Source organism: Cupressus sempervirens, chromosome 5 (genome assembly GCF_028749045.1).
Source record: "Cupressus sempervirens isolate cs-2001-9-10 chromosome 5, ASM2874904v1, whole genome shotgun sequence".
NCBI lineage: Eukaryota > Viridiplantae > Streptophyta > Pinopsida > Cupressales > Cupressaceae > Cupressus > Cupressus sempervirens.
In genome coordinates, this window is record NC_143122.1 from 917,715,566 (window position 1) to 917,721,171 (window position 5,606).

The 5,606-nt window shown below is 33.3% G+C and overlaps 1 pseudogene; it reads right to left on the minus strand.

The window, feature by feature from the left end:
• Positions 1 to 1,931: 1,931 nt before the first annotated feature.
• LOC149558896 (serine--tRNA ligase, chloroplastic/mitochondrial-like) lies at positions 1,932 to 5,004 on the minus strand (annotated as a pseudogene).
• Between the last annotated feature and the right edge of the window lie 602 nt (positions 5,005 to 5,606).

A 5,606-nucleotide genomic window follows, 5' to 3' on the forward strand; every position in this document is an offset into this window, starting at 1 on the left:
GATAGTTCAAAGAGTATAAACATAATTCATAAAGTTGAGCCAGTCAATAAGTTCTTGAATCAGATGCAAACAAACAAAATTGTTTTCCCAAATTGGAAGTAGCAGTCTAGAACAATAGTTGAATAGAGCGTAACTTAATGGGTGTTTGTAAATTGATTATTATAGGGTTTACTAGGTGTTATTGAAAAGTGGGTCTTTTGTCTTAAAGGAGAAATTTTGAATTTTTAGGGCACACGACTCTTACTGACCTTGTTAAGCATTCGTGAGCCATCAAAAATTATTATTCAACATAAAACAAGTGAGGCTTCAATGTGGGTTTGTTGGATAAGGTATGCACGGTTGGAAGACACCGAGATCCTTTCATACTTTTTGATTTATGATTTCCTTCAGTCATCCATATTAATTACAACTGCATAATCAAGTGAACATACCATCCTACAACATAGTTTGTAAATATACTTTTTAATACAATTCCTAAACACTAGCATAATACCAAACAGTTGTCAGTTGCTTTTATCAATGTTTGAAATACATTTCTAGCTCATTTCAAACATATTCTTATCATATTGTTCTTCTGGACCCTCTGATAACATGTGCTGGTATTGATAATCACCCTTTTTACAATTAGTAAACATGAAAGAAATTAACTATTAAGGTCACTCAACAATCATTCTTTGAACATTTAACAAGAAATGGACTTTTCATAAGCTTCCTTGATAAATAACTTGACCAGTTCTTGAGAATAGTGCATACTAAATAGAGAATGAGTAGTCCAATCTCTTGAACTCCATTGTTAAAAATTACTATCAAGATCACAAATAAAATCCTAACCATTCCAATGTGAATTTAACATATGTGCAGCTGCATTATTCTTGCAAATATAGTGTTATTCATAGGATTGCCTCTTATTCCAGGAGCAATTTTTTGTTTTGATTTGACATTATTTGATTGCACCTTTGGATATTTTTTTGTCTTTCACTTCCATCATTTTGACATCATTAGGATTCTTGGCATTGTCATGAGACTCTTTAACAAAAATACTACCAACTCTCCCTTGATCTTGTTTCAAATTCTTTTGTCTCAAACTATAATTATTTCTTACCTGACAAACAACTATTATAGTAAGATGGCCTCCTCAAAGTATTTTTCCTTCCATATGAATCAAGAATATTTATGGAAGTAGTCTACTAACTTTCTTCATAATAAATGAAAACTTGTAGGGGGCGACTCCTAGCGCACATAGTAGATGGATAGGCTTGAAGTCATGGGTCACCCTCATGGTCTTGAGTTTGATTCTACCTTTGGGTTCAAATGGCAAGAGTGGTTTGCCTGCGACTGCTTTGCACCCATGGGGGACTAGTCTCACCATAAGCTCACACTGGCTACTGGTCATCACTAGGCTAAGGTCACGGGGACACCCCCATGTAAAAATAAATAAAAAAATAAATGAGAACTTTCTACTATTAAATATCCCCATGTTGTCTGTGCGATCTGCTATATCATTATCAATATGATCTTGTGAAGAAGAATGCCCTCCCTTTGCAAAGTGTGATGTAGTAGACAACATATTGTATTTACATCTTCTCTTATTTATAGTCTATAGTATTGGGATAATCTCCCCTCTAAATTTAATTTGAAAAAAATGAATGTTCAAAGAACACCGTTTTATACTTTTTTGGATGTTTAAGTTACCAAGGGATCAAGTAAGCAATGTAGAAATGCATTTAAGACACCTACCTAAAACTTATCCCAATAAATGTGTAGTCAACCTACCATTTGAGGATTACTAAGGTTAAGAAAGATGAGTACTAGTAAAATGTATGAGGTGGAAAATATTTCATACACTCAGTAGCTAAATTTGAGGCCCTGCTTAGAAACAATGGTTCAAAAAACTGCCACAAAATTATCTTCACATCTAGGAAATTTCTTTATTATTTTGACTTCAGATATATGACTTCAACACCACCCATGAATGGTTTCAAAACTTCTAGAACAATTATAGACCCATCTTCCTGTTGAAAATTTTCAAGTATGGATATAATCATTCTAGGTACAACACAAGTTGTTGCATTTAACGTATGTACAAACTGCAATGGTGGCAATGGGGTTTTCCCTTTCTATGGCTTGACAGCCATTGAAAGAGTTGATTCTGCACTTATAGGTCAAAACTGAATATTAAGTCGATGACTTTGGTAATCTGTGTAGTTTGATGCACTGGATATTTGAAAATAAGAAAATTTGTATAATTATTACAAGGATATTTGTAGAGGCATATTTTTTTTTCCTATCTACCAATCAAATATTGTCCTTGTTGAATGGAATTATAGTTTAGGGTATATCTCATCATACCGACCTAGACCTAGCATCCATGCCTCCACATCATACTTGCAGTATGCTGGTGCACCTAAGTCTTCAAAAGGCATGTCTAGAGTCCTGCAAAAAATCAAAAATTGTAAAACAAAAAAACAAAAAAATTATGCTGTATAATCAATTAAACAACCAAAGATTTCCAACTTACTTGAAGTTTAATCCAAGTGAAGAAAAGAGATCTTCCTCAATGCTAATTAGCTCCTCAAGGAATAATTCACTTTCCTTTGGATGACATATCACAAACATTTCAACCTTACTCAACTGATGGACATGGTACAAACCCCTGCCCAACAACCCAGAAAAAATAGCTATACTTTAGGCAATAGAAATTTAAAAAAAAACTCAGTTCACTAATCACTCACTGGAAGGAGCTGAGGAATCTATATAACATAGATCTATTATTGTCAGTTATGAAGCATTTCAAACAACAAAGTAGTGTGTAGCCATGGTATATTTTCATCATTATGGCTTGGAGTCTCAATCATCTGTCACCAATATTCTATTTGTGGATAGTGGCCACAACTTAGTATATAAAGAAATAAGAATGAAGGCATAAAACATAGGTATTTCTAATTACAAAAATAATTTTTTTCCCTAAAATTGAATGACTCATATATCCAAACATGTTAAGGGAAAGTGATGAATGAAGAAATCCTCTTGCACTTTTAACTAGTTATAATTGCAAGAGAGGATTGGGTTCAAACTCAATGAATGCACCTTCCATGTAACTATAAGAGAGTTGGAACATATTGGTGCTCTCCTCCAAGCACTACTATTTTAGTCTAGTGGAGTAGAGGCAAGTGAATGGAATCAATAAGTTTCACTTCATAGGCTAAGAATCCATTTCCATTGCCTTTGTCCACATATTAAAGAAGTTACAGGGGGAACCATGTATGAGGGATGAGCTCACAATGACATGCACACAACGATGTAACCATAAAAAATCCTACCCCACTACAAGGTAATAAGTCATGGTAGAAAAAAAAGAATAACAATTCAAACCAAACTGATTGCATTAGTATATAACAATTAATGCCTTATTCCAAAGGTTTCCATTTACAATGCAAGTGATACATGGAGGGTCTTTCATAAATGTGCCCTTTTTGTGACAGCATTGGTACCATTTTAAGGACCAATAGTTATTAATTAAAACCTAACCATTGCATTTAAAGATGTATAGTCATCTGATAAAATACCTTAGCCAAAAATTAAAATAAAAAAACTAGTCAGCACAACATGTATTAGCATAACAAAGGTCACTCTTGAAATTGAGTGAATATTTTTGACAACCTTAATGACCAATGAAATACACACATCAGAGGGATATACTCTCCAAATAATGAGCCCAAAGCTTAACTTGAAAACAAAGATTATTGACACTCATCCAAAAGTACTACCAACCTCCATTAAAGTATACATGTAAGGGTTCATGAGGAGGGAATCAAGTCCCTTACAAGAACTAGGGACCCCAACCTATCCTACCAAGAGAGATCAGACCTTCAGCCAGGGAGGTTTATTGACATTTACTAACTTGAAAGCATGTTCTATTTTCCAATATGAAATAGAGTTTCTTTTGAGCATACATTTGTTTTCAACTTGACATAGTTGCAAGATATTAGTAGAATATACGCTGACCATACATTTTATGTGGTGTTATAAAAATCAAAGTACTCAAGAAATTGTTGATTTTACATGTTCAATGGTCTCCATTATGTAGATAATAATGATTTTACCAAACATTTTTCACACCATTCCACATATCATTATCAATCCTAAGCAACATTAATGAGTATCTTGTAACATACTGAATCTAAACATTGGCCCTTTCAAGAACCTCAAACCACATTTTTTATTAGTATGGAGTGCATACAAGTTATAGACATTTTGTATAGTTGAACAATTTTTTCATATTTCAAGAAACGTATATTGGATGGAATAGATTAGCTTTTATTTAATGCAATCATAGTTTCCAATGTTGATATAATGCAATAAAAATTAATATAGCAAAAAACATGTGCACTTCCATTTACTAAAGAGAGTGACACTTCCATAAAAAAAATGCAATCATACCTTGTTGCATAGCCTACAACACCAGCCTCTGTACAAAAGCAATGTTAAAAAGAAACATGTTTTATTGGCAAGAGTGTGTCAGCTACAATGCGATCCATGTACATTCCCCCTACTAGGATCTCTGAGGTTCTTGCTAGACACTAGTCTATTCCATATATAGAATATACCCACTCAAAACAAAATTAGTATATCTGTATCATGGTGGTTCAAATTTTCAAATGCACCATCTTATCTTTAAACCTTTGATCTTCTTGTAATTCCAATGATTTATGACTTGAACCTTGGAACATATAAAAAGGACAACTAAGACAATAAATTATTAATGATAGAAATTGTTCTGTCAATCAAATTTTGTATCATAAAAGGACTTAACACCTAGATATTCTCTACCTGGGGTTGAAAGCCACACTTTTCAAGAATAGATACCCAAACAATATCAAGGGTACTGAAAGGGACATATCCTCTTCTTGTGAGTTCTGACAGAGCCTAGTTAATGAGTCCCATCTCTAATAAAATAGCCTCATTTTTTAGGTAATAGAACTTTGAGCCACTAACCTGCACCATAAATACATGGTCAACAAAAGTTCCATTTTCTTTCTGAGCTATTACTAGATATTTGAGGGATCTAAAACTTGCAAGCTTGAAAACCCACCTTCTTGTTAATGAAAGATCTGAGAAACTCTATAATCAATGTTTCATAGGACACAACACTTTATGAAGGTTTTGCAAATGAGGTAGAAAGCTAAGTTGGCTTGTTAATTACACTTGAATTAGAGTAGCACTGTCATAGTTGAGCTCTCAAAAAGTTATAATGTTTCATTTCTGTCAGCATCACCTAGATGCAGTGAGTGCTAAGTGGATTATTCAAGCTTGTGAGAGATGGGTATTCTTAACCACTCCTATTCAAAACTACATAATTAAATCTTGATAAGGACCAAAATTTTTAGACCAAAATTTTTGACCATCTATTAAAATATTTTAGATTCGTCAAAATTTGCAAGGAGAAATAGCTTTTTAAAAAAAAAATCCATGCCCGTGTTGGTGAAAATTTTGACCAACATGGGCTTCATATGTTAAAATGTAAAAAGGTCAATTTTGTGCCCTATTTCATTGTTATGAGAAACTTCTACAAAAATGTGAGAGGGATGTTCAAGACTTGGGAATCT